Below are 17,964 nucleotides of genomic sequence, written 5' to 3'. Positions count from 1 at the left end.
GGCCTCAGGCATGCAAGGCAAGCACTCTTACCACTGAGCCACCTTCCCAGCCCAACTTCTGAGCTTTGAAGAAGGCTGATTGGTGTGTTCTGCTGTTTGGATGGATGTAGAAGGAAAACAGACTCTCTCATCAAGGTTTGGAAGACACCCAAGCTACCTCAGTCAAGTTCTGGAGAGGAATCTGAAGAGAAAAGCTAATTGGCCCTAGAGCAGGTCTGAGCGAAAGAAGATAAACTGAGCATGCAGGAATTTCTGCATCTGGGGCTGGCAGAGGGGAAGCAGCTGCATAATATGAGGCCAGACCCTGGGACCAGTTCCAGAAGGGAGGCTGTCAGGTGAGTTACCAAGACAAGAAACCATGGAGGAAGTGGAGACTGGAAATTGTGGGGAAGGGATTGCATGGGATTACAGGGCAGAGGGTGACAGTTTGGGTCCTTTGTAAAGGGTTAGCTTTACAAGAGCATGATCCTGGTTCTTTCCTTACCCCTAGGACAGAAGACCCTTCAGACAAGGGGTGAAGGTCAATAACAAAATGAGGCCAGAGGCTGGAAAAGAGCCTTAGGTATGATAAACATGATAATCTATAATAATTACATGATAGAGAATTACACATTGAAAGTAAAGCCACGCTCCCATGGAGAGAGCTGCCCTCATATGAGCCAGGTTGGGTCAGTCTCGCCCACATCCCTTATAGTGACTCTAACTCTGCATCCTGGCTCCCATCCTGGCCACCCTAACCCCACATCTATCTTTTTTTTCTCACTGAAAAATGGGATGTGAGGTCTAGGTCACACCCACATTTCATGGTTCCCATCAATTTTACTCAGTCATTGGAATTCTCTCACTGGTTCACTCCTCAAAGAGAAATGCTAGGCGTATGTTACCGGGAGAATCCATTTGCTGTAATGGTAATAGGCTCCCAACCTTCCCTATCTCACCCCTGAAATATCTGAAGAAACTTGAGAGCAAAAATTGGCCATTGGCAATAGACACATGAAGAAATGTTCAACATCCCTAGCCATAAAAGAAATGCAAATCAAAACAACATTGAGATATCACCTCACCCCAGATAGAACGGCAAAAATCAAGAACTCTAATAACAACAGATGCTGGAGGGGATGTGGACAGAAAGGAACCTTACTTCATTGTTGATGGGAATGTAAACTTGTCCAACCACTTTGGAAAGCAGTATGGAGGTTCCTCAAAAGACTTCACATAGAACTCCCCTATGACCCAGCAATCCCACTTTTGGGCATTTACCCAAATGCTTACAAACAAGACCACACTAAAGCTACCAGCACAACTATGTTTATTGCAGCATTATTTACCATAGCTAAGATATGGAACCAACCCAGATGCCCCTCAGTAGATGAATGGATCAAGAAAATGTGGTATATATACACAATGGAATTCTATGCCTCCGTCGGAAAGAATGACATTGCCCCATTTGTTAGGAAATGGAAAAACTTGGAAAAAATTATATTAAGTGAAGTAAGCCAGGCCCAAAGAAACATAGATCCCATGGTTTCTCTTATTTGCAATATCTAGTATATGTATGAGTCAAGCGGAAAAGGTCAGATAATGTGATGTCAGGAAAATGAACCCTTAGATATGTATTTTAATATTTTTTCTTTCATGCATGTGTTTCTAACACATTTATAAGATTATCTCTTTGTTGCTTTGTATGTCCCTCCCCCACAGTATAACCCCTGCTTTCACTATAATTGATGTCAGTATAACTTGTGGAGGAGAAGGGGAAAAACCAGTTGTTTAAAGATACAGGTGGATCTGATGCAACAATGAGAAGTACAAGTTGTCATGTCCAAAACGAGCTTTACAACGTCGGTGCGGGGGGGGGTGAGGGAAAGGGGGTGGGGGGGACGGGGGAAGGAGAAGGATTGGGATGGGGGGGAGGGGGGAGGCTGGGAAGGGATGGGAAGGGTAAACAAAGGAGGGGGCTGCAATGCTTGGTAAGAAATATACGCATTATCCTGCCCATGCAATTGTAACCCCTCTGCACAGTATGTTCACAAATAAAATAAAATAAAATTTAAAAAAAATTGGCCATTGGCTACAAAACAGCTAAGACAGTACCAAGAGAAATACCTATGGTGTACCTGCAGGAGAATAAAAAAGAATTAAAAAACCACAGTAATCCCGTGACAGCCAGAAGAGGCACACAAATACTGCAGTTCTTCTGTACCATCAGCAGCAGATCGCTCCCATCCCTCTCAATGATCTTCCCTCTGATGCTAGCAAGGCTAGTATCACTAACACAACATCACTTGAGTGTCATACCAACAACAGCTCAAGTATGTTGGAGCCTCAGATAACTTTCTGAAGAGCTTGATAGTCTTCTGTCTGAGACTCCACCAATGTAACATGTTCTGATCTTATAAATGATCTCCAGTGTCTGAACAATGGACTAGCCAAAGCTCTAGACTCCTGTTAGCAAATCAAACAACTTATCAAAAAAGATAGGGTACTGAACTTACTGAAACCAAGGCCCTCTGAATAAATCAAAACTAGAAGGAATACTGACAAAAGTTAGTGGATGAGGAAGCACTAAGGAAAGACCTATAGTTCCGTAAACATCCACTGGGACATGAGTACCCATAAGGACAGCACTAGCCCACATGTAACAGGCTGATGCCAGAATTCAAAAGAGCTGCACAGTCTTGCTATATTCTTGCCAGTTTCCCAGCTGCGTGTGGCAGAACTAGAGGTCGTTTACTTTGTTGGTAGAGACCCAGCAGAAGCAGGACAAGCAACACAATAAGAAACTGATCAAAGAAAGGGGTTCTCTAAAATTGGAGCTGGCAAAAACAACAGAAGCTCAGAGGATCTACAAGAGTACAATGACAAATGAAGAAAGTCTTCCACTTCTAAGACTAGAAAAAAGTAGCCATGGAAGGAGGAATGAATGGAGGAAAAGCTAGAGAGTTCTCAGATACTCCAATTACAGTTCTTCAGTCTGTCTCAATGCCCAGGTAGACACCAGCAGTTAAAACAAGCCAATGAAGAGAAGACACAGTTGGAGACCCAATTAGGAACACTGAAGTACAAGCAGATGAACATGCTGCAAAAGCAGAGGCCCCCGCAGCTGGAGAAGGAGGTGGAGAACCTGGCTGGACAGCTGCAAGCTCAGCTGGAAGACAACAAGACCCTAAGTCGCCTAAACATAGAACATGAGAGGCTGCTGGCACTGGAGTGGGCCTCCATGGTATAGAATGATGAGGCCAAAGCTTGACTAGATACATATTGGAGACCCTCAAAAAAATCAGAGGTGCTCTGGGAGACTGAGACTTACTAAAAGAAGTACAAGGAGAGAGAGAGAGAGAGATGAATATACCAAAAATCTGAAGACTCACAGTGCAACATGTGCTCTCTCTCTCTCTCTCTCTCTCTCTCTCTCTCACACACACACACACACACACACACACACAAATGAAGCAAATCCTAGGAGACATTCAGGAATTGAGGGAGGATTAAAAGCATGCTGTAAATCAACTGTTAGAACTAGAGACAGGCTAGGTGAGGGTGAGGAGCAGTATCTGGCTTTGGAGTCAGCCTCTGAGGCATGAAACTGCCATGCAGAAGCTCACCTAGGGTACTAGAGACCCTGGCAAACAATCACACCACCAGCAGAAGCGCTCTGGGACAGAAGCACCAGCTCAGGAACTATCTGTCTGAGATGTAGGATGGCTTTGTCAGGCTCACCAATGACATGGTGGATCTGACCAGAGCCATGCAGTCAAAGCAGCATATGAACCTGTTGGCAAAGCAACTGGACCAGTTGCAGCAGGAAGCGTTATAGACCAGTATGGAAACAGAACTTGTCTGCAAGAAGCTGAAAGAAACCCAGGAACACCTGATAGCAAGGAGACTGCTTCTCCTTGGTGAAGGAGATGAATAGACAAGGAAAATGGTGTGGAGGTTTCTGGGCTCATCCTCATAATCTGAGAGGACATTGGGAGCAGAGGAGGCATGCTGGTGTTTTTAGTTGCAACTCAAACCTCAATGGAGGCAGAGAAGTCCTGGCTGGACCAGCAGCTGAGACAGCAGAAGCTGAGCTGCCAGTGAATGGCCCAGCTGGCAGCTCTAAAGCACAGCAGGTCAGAGTGGGAAGCCCTGGCCTCAGGAACAATTGTGTGTCTTTGCAGATACAAGAAATACAGGAGCACACTGAGCAGCTGCAAAGTTGCTTCAACAAGCACCTACAGGTGAAGATGCTTTTCAGGGAGCAGGTAGAAGACCTTGACCTTCTCTGTGTTCAGCTCTGCAGAGAGGGGAACACTGTCAGAGATGGCACCATCCCCTGTGAAAAGCACATGGCAGTGCTGAAGAGAGACAGAAGGAAGAAGAGGGGAACACCAGCCAACTGGCTCATGGCATGAAGAGGATGGAGCTGGAGCTGTAGGAGCTAGAATTGTGGCAGAGCAGGAAAACTTCCAAGCAGCCTCATAGAATCCTGCTCCTGTGTCCGCTGCAGTCCCCTGTGTCCTCCTGGAAATCAAACTTGTCTGTGAAGATGACTTTGATGAAGTCAACCTGGATGACAATGAGGAGCCTGAACAAAGGAAGTGTGTGGGTACCTTTACCCCTTGGAGAACCCCACAGTACAGCTAAGCTAATCAAGATACTGCTTCCTGAATTTCAGAAAATGCAGGAGGAAGGCTTAAGCAGCTACTGGGGCAGCTCCTTCTAAGGGTGACCAGATGTTTTGTTGTCATGTAAATAATTCAGAGTATGAACCTGAAGAAGTGGGATCCAGGCTCTGCCCCATCCCAGCCCCCGTCCCTCCCACCCTGTTCTTTCCTTCCCAGTCCCTGCCACTCTGTCCCCACTTTATCCCAGCAAGATAACCCATCTTTTCTAACAGACCCTTTTGCCATCTTGGCAAGAATGGAGAATGACTCTGTTCTTTCCTGCTCAAGAAGAAGAATAAGAGTCACATACTTACTGAGCAGATTGCCTTTCTGAAGGGATGGCGGACCCATCCCAACCTAGAGACACTCTGGCCAAAATCAGTTGGACCACATTGTGTTGATATCTCACTGTGTAGGTGAGAGTTTACTTTGGCAGGGCAGTCCTGTACTCCATCAGGCATGCATTGTTGTTGTGCTTGGAATGGTGCTGAGGAGGACACTCAAGTAAGTCACATCCCTGACCAGCTGCCATCATCCTTGACTGGGATTAGCTGGCAATGTTCTCATGGACTTCTAAGCTTTTGGGGCCAATAAGTTTCCTCGTGGACTTTCAGGCAGTTGGGGCTGAGCCCAAGCCATCCTTTGCTGCTCCATTGCTGTTAGCAGGCATCTGAAGGCCGAATCCTGGGCATCATTCTCTCAGTCTGTATGACAAATGCAGGACTAAGATAAGGCCATGCAAGGAAGAGGCTGATGGGATTAAAAATACAAGACACAAAAAAGATAGAGTTGGCATAGAAGAGCCCTATATAATGGTTATTTCAACGAGCAAAATTCTTTACAAACTTAGGGTGATAGAAGAGTTTTATATTAGATAATTATTTAGTTACATCTGCTTTATTATAGAATATTTTATTACATTCCTATATGGTTACACTAATTATATTTTACTTTATTACAAGACTATAGAGTCACGAGTCAGCATTTTTCAAAGTACATTGAACTCTAAATTCGAAGTAGGAAATTTTATTGCTTTTGAGTTAAAAGGCCACAACTGAGGTTAGAAAACAACAAAGATGTAAAAGAAGTTTCTCAATAAAATAAGATTGGCCAAATTTGAAGCATTTTGTTTTCCTTAGCTTGTCGTTTAGAGCTTCTCATTTAGGGCATAGGTACAGTTTTTTTTAAAGATAGGAAAGAAGTGGGGACAGAAGAGAATATAATGGAGAGGGTCACTTGCTCAAACAGACTGCAGACCTCTATAAATGAAAACCCAATACTCTTACTAAATTCTAAAAAAATAAAAGAAAAAGAGAAGTAAGGCCCAACCTCCAAATAAGCCTTGGCACATTACCACATGGTAAATTAAGGACTAATTAAGGCATCTGATATGCCTTAGAAAAAGATTTCTGTCTTCAAGATATGAATTAGCCACAATATTTGATGATCACTTTAACAATTTTAATTTTATATAAACTATTATATTAAATAGTTAATATAAATCAGCTAATATTTTCTTCTATAATAGTTTAATAGGAAAATCTAAAGTCTAAACTAGTGTTCGATATGCCCAAGTCTTCCTAAGCATGACTAAATTCAGGACAACAAAAATTAAGCAGAGAAATATGGAGACATAAAACCTAACAGACTGGGAAGTGGCGCAGTAGCTCAAGCGGTAGAGCGCTTGCCTTGAGCTGAAGAGCACAAGGACAGGACGTAAGCCCAGGGTTCAAGCCCCATAATTGACAAAAGAACAAAAAACAAAACAAAAACCTAACAGACTGCTAAGAACAAAGGAGACAATCAAAAAATGCCCCCAAATAATAAAATGTAGATGCGTATAATAATGTAACCATGAAAAAATATGCACACTGAAATCTAAAGATGTGAAAAAGGAATTTAAAGCACCATATGTTTGTAAGTATACATATTTTTTTTGAATCCCTAGATATGGACACAAGAGGTCTGTATATATTGTTACTGTTTTAAATGTACCATGTGATTTTATTAGTTTTTGTTATTGTTTCCTTTGTATATTCTTTCTTTTTCTTGTTTTTTCTTTAATTGTGAAAATACTGTACAGAGGGGTTACAATTACATGGGCAAGGTAATGAGTATATTTCTTATCAAGCATTGTAGCCTCCTCCTTTGTTTCCATCTTTTCCTTACCATCCTTTTCCCATCTCCCTCCCCTCCCCCTGCCAAAGTTTGTTTTTCGACATAACATATTGTACATCTCATTGTTGCAATGGGTATACCTGTATCCCTATTTAAATATATTTCCCTTCCCCTCTACAAATTATACCAACATCAAATACAGTGAAAATAGAGGTTATACCATGGGGGAGACACATAGAAAGCAACAAAGAAATAATTTTATAAATAAGTTAGAAACAATAACAAGAAAGAAAAAAAAAACATTTGAGTCCTTATCTTGGGGTTCATTTCACTTAACATCGACTTACCTGACCATTTCTTCTTGACTCAGACATATACTAGTTATTGCAAATAAGGGAAACCATGGGACCTATGTTTCTTTGGGCCTGGCTTACTTCACTTGAGATACCACCTCACCCCAGTTAGAATGGCTATAATCAAGAAATCTAATAACAACAGATGCTGGAGGGGATGTGGACAGAAGGGAACATTATTGCATTGTTGGTGGGAGCATATACTGTTCAACCACTTTGGAAAGTAGTATGGGGGTTCCTCAAAAGACTCCACATAGAGCTCCCCTATGACCCAGCAATCCCACTTTTGGGCATTTACCCAAATGATCATAAACAAGACCATACTAAATCTACCAGCACAGCTATGTTTATTGCAGCATTATTTACCATAGCTAAGATATGGAACCAACCCAGATGCTCCTCAGTAGATGAATGGATCAAGAAAATGTGGTATAAATACACAATGGAATTCTATGCCTCCATCAGAAGAAATGACATTGCCCCATTTGTTAGGAAATGGAAGGACTTGGAAGTATACACATTTTTCTTAGGGCATGGAGCTGTCAATTCTCTCAGTTTTATCCACAACTTCAATATAACCTCTGTCAAAAGCATAACAAGGATTTTTTGTAGATATTGGACTAATAATCCTAAAATTTACATAGAAATCTAAAGATGAGGAATGACCAATATATTTTTGGAGCATTATATGTAACATAGCTTTGGATACTAATACTATCCAATTCCACATTTCATTATAAAACTATATTAATGAAGGTATTATAGAACTGACTGCAAGTTGTACCAATGAAAAAAATTGATCATAAACATCCACTGTGTATAAGCAATTTCTCTTTGATAAAAATACAATGATAATTCAATGGAAAAAATGTCTTCTCAACAGTCACACATACATACACACACAGACACAGACACATACAAAATGTGCAATTATTCAATATTTTACTTGACATAAACTACAACCTAAATATAAAAGCTGTCAGTGTAAAATGACTAAATAAAATTGAAGAGAAAATGAGCATGAAAGAACATTTAAGACTTTCTAATTATGTGTTCCACATTATTGTGGTCATTGAATTTGTGGTACATCATTTTCTCTGGATTTTTGGGTGGTATTCCACTGTCTTGTGAAACTACTGCAATAACACTTTTATATTTTGTGAAAGATGACTGAGCATGGGCCTTCTTCTCCAAATAGATATTCTAGAATCTATGTAGATGATGAATACTGAATAACTTATTGTTGTATTTCTACCAATTTTTAGCACATAGTAATATATCAATTAAAATTAAAATATATTCTCCTTCCCTTTTATGAGACTCCTTTCTCATATTTCGAATTTATAAGATTAAAAGAGGAAGTCTGAACTCTTAAAAATCTGTTTTATAGGCTTTTTTAATGAATTACATTAAGTGATAGAGATATACCATAGAAGTTATCATTTATTTGTTAATTCTATATATACTTCTTTATAATTAACATACATTAGTTATGGGGAGTAGATTTCAGGGTGACATTTCCACATAAGTGTGCAATGTATTCCAATCCATCTCACCCCCTGTATCACTTTTCCTTTTCTCTTCTCACCTCCTAGGAGAATTTCAACAGTTTTCATTATTAAAATTTTTCTTTATACATCATTCATTTATACATCATCATTACAGTAGTTTGAGGCAAGATTAAATTATCTTGAAAAGCTATGTAAAACAAGTTATTTAGAGCACTAAGAAATTATTCCTCCTCTCATACTTTTTTTCTAGTAATTTGATCATTGGTCATATTGATTATTCTAAGAATTTCTCTGAGTCTAGGAAGACAGAAGTGAACAAAACTGAAAAGAATGATTCTATATGCCACTATAGGAACTACTTATAAATTATATGTATATATGATATACCAAGTCATAATACAAGTAATAAAGGGGGAATGGATTAAGAGGGAAAATACTAATGCATGGGTGCAACATTGTATAAGGAAACCTCTCTGATAGTATGAAATTGATAAACCAACAAGAAGGATATGAACAACAGATCATCTCATATAAATAACACAAATAAAGAGTCTTTTGCAATGATAAAAGAGTAATGCATCTCTGGCTGTAAAAGAAATACAAACTAAGACTACTTTGAGATTCTACATTATTAGAGTGGTCATTATCAAGAAAATTAACAATAACAATTGCTGGCATGGATGTGGCCAAAAGGAGACTCTATTACACTGTTGGAGGAAATGTAAACTTGTTCAACCACTCTGGATAAGTATGGAGGTTTCTCAAAAAAAACTTTACATATAAAGCTTCTCTAAGACCCAGAAATTCCTCTAATGGGCATTTATCTAATAGAATACAAACAAAGACACACTAAAGCTACCAGCACAACCATGTTCACTGCAGCATTGTTTACCATAGACAAGATAGGGAATCAACCCAGATGCCCCTCAGTGGACAAATGGACCAAGAAAATATGGTGTATATACAAAAGGGAATTCTATGCTTCTATCAGAAAGAATGATATTGTACCACTCAGAAGGATATGAAAAGAGTTGAAAATATTTTATTTTTTAAATTTTAACTTTTTATTTTTTTGTGAGTCATGGGGCTTGAACTCTGAGCCTGGGCACTGTCTCTCAGCTCTTCATCTCAAGGCAAGCACTCTACTGCTTGAGCCACTTCCAGTTTTCTAGTGGTTTCTTGGAGGTAAGAGTCTCTCAGACTTTCCTGCCCAGGCTGGAAGGGAATGACCACTTTTGTCAGTTACATTGAGCCACTGGAAAACACTCACTAAAATTTACCTGTCAATAGATAAATATTGTAAAAACTTAAATTTGTGACAATTTTTTGTGTCAAATGTCTGAACACACATCTTGCAAATTATGATTCACTACTTTCCTAATCTAGGTCCCAGAGAACACCACACTTTCATTTCCAAATTGTCCCCTATGGCTTTTGCCTAAAAGTCTTTGAGTTATTCAACCATTTCACTACCTATTAGCCAAAAGAAACAAAAGTACCTTTCACACACTGTTCTGTTATTTGTGGGGCTTTATTTGCTGGAGGTAAAGGATTGATAGTCTTTGAGAACCACCAGTCTAAATTAATATGAGTAATAATGTAAGTACCAGATTAGAGTGCTATGGATCCAAGTCTTACATTTATTTTCACATCGGTATAATTTATCTTATCCAAAAAATAAAACAGAATATTTCAGTTTTCATTCATTTCAAATCCCAACTGAGTCAAACAATACAGCTCAAACCAAAAGCTTACAAACATGGTTGTCCTCAGATGAGATTTATTCTAATGGGTTTAAACAAATTAGACAGGCACTATTTCTTATCTCATTTCACTTCTCTAATTAGCCTCTGTTGTTGTTGTTGTTTTGAAAACTGCTTGTTCTGGTCTCCAAACAGCTTCTAGTTAATCTTTTATTCACACTTATTAGGCTAACAAAACATCCATAGCTAAGAATGTATTGCAAACTCTGACTCATTCTGAGGGTCATTCTAATTTGACCACCCATCTCAGAATGAATTTATATTCTAATCTGCCTTCATTAGATTAAGCCCATCAGTGCCTATCAACACATAAGATAGATGGTAAGGTATGTGGTACTACAAGAAAAGATCAATAAATAGGACGTACCCACTTGAGGACTTGTGAGGAAGTATTGCCTTAATTATAAATCAACCTCTGCAGCCATAATCAAGATCCATTCTGAACTAGACAGAGAAAATTGGACAAAATAGAAAAAAATTAAGAACCTAGAGACAGCTGTATGACCATTCTCACAGGCTCCGTATTCTTATCTAAGCCATTTGTGACAAAGATTTCTTGCCAGCAGGAGACGGACCTTCAACTTCAAAGCCTCTGGGAGTACAAAATGCTTTCAAGGGATAGAAGGAGTTATGGTGAGGAATCCCTGGGCTGGGCAGAATCTTTCTATTAGGAATGCCACCCTTTTCCTATCTCTTTCTATCTCTTGAAGGTCAATTTGAGACTATACTTCCTAGGGGTAGTATCTGCATCTTCTTTTAGATAAGCCAATTTTTATGAACATAAGGAGAGAAAAGATATTCAAAAATAAGGACACCTAGGAGGAGAGGAAACTCTCAAGTTTTCAATTTATTACCTCACTTTCCAATTCTTCTCCTCCAACATAAATGACTTAATAAATTTGTTTTCTTACACATGTACAGTGTGGCTATGGCTTCTGCCAGTTCTATTTTTCTGTCTACTGTCAATATTTATTACATTTCTATGAAATGTGTTGGCTGTGTTATGGCTACTTTGTGGTGATTATGAGTGTGTTTTCAAGCTGGGGGTGGGGGATGGGGGAGCTCTGGACTTTTAGACTGGAAGACCTTGACATGATGATTGACATAAACTCAAGTCTTTGAAGAAGCACTGTAAAGGACTTTGCTCTCCTACAGTTAGCTGAAGCCTGAGAAAGAGCTATTCCTAGCCAAAAGATTAGAGACAGAAAAGGAAAGGAAAGGAGGGAGAGCAAGGGACATTTTCTCATGAACCTTGATTATAACATGACTATGGGAGAGTCATGAGAATTATTCACCAAAAGCTTAAATGAGTCAATTACTCTTTTTGCTTCTTTACATATTTAATACTTCCTAGTATCACAGTGAACACAGAAATGTGTTCACAGAAGACATTTTAGTCTTTAGTCTTTAGAGCAACAGTTCTTTAATTCATTGGCACTTATTAAGTGCCTTCGCCACTGACATCTGCTCTGGAACTCCACACACGCCACCTCAGTACTCTTACCACCAAAGGCCCCGCAATAATCCTAGTTGCTGTGTCAGGCAGAGTAGCATAAATATTAGCCCAAGCTGCAGCAAAATTCCTGTAAATGAAGATTAAAGGAAACTACGTTGCAATTGGCTAAGTTGAGAGGTTCACGTTCCTTCTAATGCCATAAATCACTCATGCCAACTGTGCTGTTAGTGATTACTTAATTAACAGCTTCTTGCTCTGCCAGTTGAGAGAGGGTCACTAAGGACAAGATCTAAAAAGGTATAAAATTTCTGCCAATTTCCATATACATGTATTCAAAAATATTCTTAAATTAGTAGAAATAATTACTGAGACAGCATCAGACACTGTCTCCTCTCTATGGTATATTATATGTGTTATTATGTATAGCAATATAATAGAGCCAGTGTCTCCTGTGAGACGTGGGGGTATATTTCCATAGCATCATTAACTTCTATAATTCTGTTTTTAGATATATAAGCCTAGATACATCAACATACTTTTTAGTGCAAAGAGTAGATTATAGCTAAAATAATTCAAATGACAATGCAAAATAAAATCATTTAGTGCATTTTTGGGGGGGTCCGGTTGTGGGGCCTGAACTCTGGGCCTGGGCGCTGTCCCTCAGCTCTTCAGCTCAAGGCTGGTGCTCTACCACTTGAGCCACAGCACCACTTCTGGCTTTTTTCTTTTTGATTAGTGCATTTTAATATGATTAACGTGTTCTTTCATTAAGGCTTTCCTGAAAAGGGTTGTTTACTATATCTGTAAATCACTGATAAATATAGCTTATGATAGGGGAAAATTAGTATAAAGTATCTTGGGAAATGGTTATGAGAAATTACTGTCAGTATACTCTGTCAAAATTGGTTGAGTCATACTGCATAGTCTTGTTAGTCAAGTTGCACTTATATTGAAAATGTATCTATTTCATGGGGTTGGGAAGGTGGCTCAGTGGTAGAGTGCTTGCTTCACATGCATGAGGCCCTGGGTTCGATTCCTCAGCACCACATAAGCAGAAAAAGCTGGAAGTGGAGCTGTGGTGGAGCGCTAGCCTTGAGCTGAAGATCTGAGGGATTGTGCCCAGGCCCAGAATTGAGGCCCCATGACTGACAAAAATATTTTCAAAAATAGAGTTTATGCTTTAAATTTTAAATTGTGATCTCAAAGACACAAAATTGTTGTTCTGTATTCATATGCTTCCTTAACCATTCAGCCTTACTAACAGACTGGCATTTCAGAACTAGCATTTCAAATGTGGAATAGCATAGGAAACAAAGTATATTGAGGTCATAGAGCTACTTCTGATCTTAATCTGTGAATTTTGAAAACTTAACCTGGTTACTATCCAGACCAGCAGATATAGGCACATCTGATTTTCATGTGTTAGGGTAAAAAATAAAAAGTCAAATCATTGTGATTCTACAGGACTTTTCCTAACATCAAAATGAATAATTTATTTTGTATATGTGAAAATTAAAAAGTGGATGTAAGTAGTATTGTAGGAACCCACAGGTTCTGTAGTCAGATTTCTCTGCTCTAAAAAGGATACCATCAATCATAGCTAAATCATCTTGACTAAGTTAGCTAATTCTGTTTCTTTAAGAGAGGAGGAGAATTGATATAGACAACTACCAACTCTACAAATGTAGTTCCTATGCTTTCATCCTAATTTAACTTAACCAACATGATATAGCTAGTGATTGATGGTGTCATATTTAGAGGAAAAAAATCTGAGACTTTCTCCTCTAGGTGTGTTACATTAGTTATACCAAATGAGACACCAATGGAAGTACTGCATGGATTTTTTAAGAAGCACACGCATGAAGAATAAAGACAGTATCTTCCTCAATCTTTTCTTCTCCTGGTTGGAATGCAGACACTATGGCTTGGATAGAAGCATCTATCTTGGGCTGGGAAGGTGGCTCAGTGGTAGAGCATTTGCCTTGCATGCATGAGGCCCTGGGTTCTATTCCTCAGCACCACATAAGCAAAAAGAAAAAAGCCGGAAGTGGCACTGTGGCTCAAGTAGTAGAGCACTAGCCTTGAGCTGAAGAGCTGAGGGACAGCGCCCAGGCCCAGAGTTCAGCCCCACGACCGGACCCCCCCCCAAAAAAAAAGAAGCATCATCTATCTTGTACCATGAGGTATGCTTGTGGAAAAAGTAACTTTTACTAAGTAATGACATTTGTGAAGCCTGGGTTTCTGACACTATGAATCATAATTCCAGCTCTTGGTGTCTATGCTAGCAAGGATAAACCAATTTGTGCTCAATTAAGGTTCATTCCCAGCTCATACTTCCCTTCATCTAATGAGAACAAGAGGTTCTGCTCTACATTGACATGTCAGGGACTATAGGGGATACAAAGAAGCTTTTATCAGAGGCCATGGTTGATGGAACCTTCCGAATATAAGTGCACTGCCATCAGAGATGAGGGAATGAAAACAGAAAGAAGTATGTACTACAACATTAAGTTTTCTTCCAAGCTGGGTCCTAGTGGCTATAATGCTAGTTACTCAGAAGGCTGAGATCTGAGAACTATAGTTCAGAGTTGGTCCAGACACACAACTGTGAAAGGTTTATTATATCCAATTAAACAAAACAGGGCAAAAAAGAAAGCATGACTCACCTAGTATTAGGTCAGCCATGAGCAAGAATTAAAAACAATGGGAAAAAAATAGTCCTCCCCGAAATAATGTCATTTCCATTTCTATTTACTTTGTTAAGACACATGCCCATGGCTCTCCTCAAGGGCATGGAAAGCTGAATCCTACACTATGCATAGAAGGAGAAGAATCAGAAATAACAAGAAGGGACACTATTGATGACTATCTACCAGGAGATATTTGAGGAGAAAAATTTACCTTTGTGTTAGCTACCAAGAATTTGAGCAAATCTGAACTAAAGCCCTGTGAACAGGGTTATAGACAAAGGTTAAATGAGATGGAATGCACAAGGTACCTGATATATACACACTGGCCCTTGTTCATTACAGGGTGGAAGTCAGCCACCACATTACCCTTCCTGTTACATTGCATTGCCGGACTTGGAGACGAAGGCACACACTGCTAGGGGTGCAGTTCCACTCCTGTTCCATATATTTGATATCTCCCCAGTCAAAAAAATCATTGTCTAAAAATTAAATGTGAGAAAAGTAGACTCCCAAAGTAATGTTTGGCAGTTTGAGTGTTGGCAGGAATGTGGGGTGTAAGGAAGGCCTCCCACTGGAGCTGTCAGTGCTTCTCGGCTGGTACATCTCAGGAGCCTATTTCAGAAGAGCATGATGAAGTACTTTCTTCTGTGCCAGATACAGCACCTCGAAGAACTTCCAGATCCAGTTACAGAGAAAGATGCCTTAATCAGGTGACTTATTCAAATTTTTGCCAAAAGGAAGTCAATGCCTGCAAAATGTCCTCGACACACCCTTATACCCCCATGCAGACCCAAGACTACTGATTTAATCACAAGATCTTAACATCTTGGCAAAAGTTAGAAATCTATATCCATTTAAGAAGTGCTCTCAGACTCAAAATTAAATTCTACCCACAGTGTCGGTTTCAAAGTCTTAAATTAAGATATAGGAAATAAATCACATCAAACAAGGATGATTTCTTCCTTCCTTGTATTTAGTTCCTGTAGGAATTTTTTCTGTCTTTACTATTTAACTTTTATTTTGTAACAAGAGATAAAGGGGTCATATGAATCTCTTTCTAATAGGTTAAAATACTCAGAGTCTCTGTTCTTTCAAAAAGAAAAAAGTTCACACTTCCACATCTTATTACACATTATACTATGTGTATTCCATGAGTATACCAAAGCTTTATTTTCCTGCTAATTTCAAATTTTCCCTCATATAACTCTATGCAAGAGTTTCATCTGTCTTGGAACACAGTTACCAGCAGAAATCCAAAATTATATATCTAAAAAGAAAATCTGACTATATATGATCCATCCTTGTTTAAAACGCTAATGGAATAATAAATAAATTAGCCTCCCAGTTCTTTCATTTGATGCACTATAACCCATTTTACTGATTACTATAGTCTTTCCAACAATACTGGAGACAAGTATCATTATTGTGTCTTAGATAACTTGAATTCATCTCTGAAAGGCAATTTTCTAATGAGTATTATCAAACACCTCATATACAAGTACACTTACTGGATTAGATTTGTTCCCTAATAGAAACATTAATTGCTTTAAAATAGTTTCATAATAAAGTAGAGCCTTTGAAGCAATTGATTCTTTGTAATATCTATCTTAAAGGGATGGGTGATTAAATTCCATTTTATACCTTTTTGTATGTTCATATATGATTTTATTGGCACAAAATATAAATAACAGGAGACTAAAATTTTTAAAAAAATGTTATAGGATATTGGCTTTCTTGTTTTATGGTGTTAAACCAGTGCAAGAAAGGACCTCTGCTCCCCTGTAAGATGTAGAATATCATAGCGAGGTCAGCCCTCATACTGCCACAGCTAAATGGAACTGGGTAAGTTATAAAAGTCGTGTTTAAAAGGTGACATGGACCTCTACAAGCAAGGAGAATTACTGCATAAACAAAAATTCCAGAAAGTGTATAACTTTTTCAAGTAAGATGATTCTTACCAGCTGTTTCTTTTCTCTCTGGGACATATGGAAATCCTGTCTGTAGGGTGATTATACTCGTCCGAGCTTCAGGACATCCTATCAGAAAGTCCCTAATGAGGAAAACAGATTCCAGCAAGGTTTTAACCAGCTTACAGAAACTGGATAGGAATTCTAAAGTTGTAATACTATTGGAAAAGTTATACAAGTATATGACTTACCAGACTACATTAAAATAAAGATATTAGAATTTCTGGAGTTGCCATGAAAGAATAGTGTGACCAAATATTTAATCTGTAATGAAAGGAAGCAGGGAGAGGAAGAGAGAGCAATGGAAGGTGGATAACAACAACAACAATAATAACAATAATGTGTGTGTGTGTAGATGACATAACAAAATCTTGCTAAATGCTGTTGTAAAATAGGGGATAAAGGCTGGGACAGAGAACACAACAGAGAAAGTCAATCTGAGTAAACTATGATCTACACCTATATAAAATACCATGTCAAACCCTTTTGTACAACTAATACACACTTTAGGATAATGAAGACAGACTTTTTCGTGGGAAGACCTGACAGAGGAGAGAGGAGCAACAGAGCAGATGAATGAAGAGGGTAAAACTTTTATAAGCATGTATGTAAATCATGAAACCAATTGAAATGATATTATTAAGTAGGAGTGGGGACAGAGAGAAGAATGTTAATTATAATACTTAAGGTATATGTATGAAAATATCACAATGTATGACTCCTGTAAAACAAATCAATACTCACTCATAAAATGATCAAGATGCAATGTATTCATAAACTGTTTTGTTGAATGGCAACTCCTTTGTACAACTACTTAAAGATAATAAAAAATATTTTAAAATAATTTTAAAAATTAATGTTAATGAAATAATAAGAAGTTTAAAAATATCTGATTATGATAAGAGAAATTACAAAGAATGGATAGACGGAATATTTTTTAAAAAGGACCAGCAAGGTGCTGGTAGCTTACAACTATAATCCCAACTACTCAAGAGGCTGAGAGCTAAGGATCAAGGTTCTAAACCAGCCCTGGCATGAAAATCCATGAAATTTACATCTCCAATCCACAACCAGAAAACCTGCAAGTGGTGCTGTAGCTCAAAGTGGTAGAGCGCTAGCCTTGACCAAAAGAGCTCAGGAACAGCACCTAGGCCCTGAGTTCAGGCCCCATGACCAACAACAAGAAAGAAAGAAAGAAAGAAAGAAAGAAAGAAAGAAAGAAAGAAAGAAAGAAAGAAAGAAAGAAAGAAAGAAAGAAAGAAAGAAAGAGAGAGAGAGGGAAGGAAGGAAGGAAAGAAGGAAGGAGGGAAGGAAGGAAGGAAGGAAGGAAGGAAGGAAGGTGGGAGGGAGGGAGAAAGGAAGGGAGGTAGGGAAGGGAAGAGGGAAGGAGGGGAGTTGGGAGGGAAGGAGGGGAGGGAAGGAAGGAAGGACAGAAGGAGGGAAGGAAGGAAGAGAAA

The sequence above is a fragment of the Dipodomys ordii genome, unplaced genomic scaffold (genome assembly GCF_000151885.1).
Source record: "Dipodomys ordii isolate 6190 unplaced genomic scaffold, Dord_2.0 Scaffold17, whole genome shotgun sequence".
Taxonomy (NCBI): domain Eukaryota; kingdom Metazoa; phylum Chordata; class Mammalia; order Rodentia; family Heteromyidae; genus Dipodomys; species Dipodomys ordii.
Note: the sequence above shows the minus strand (reverse complement) of the source record.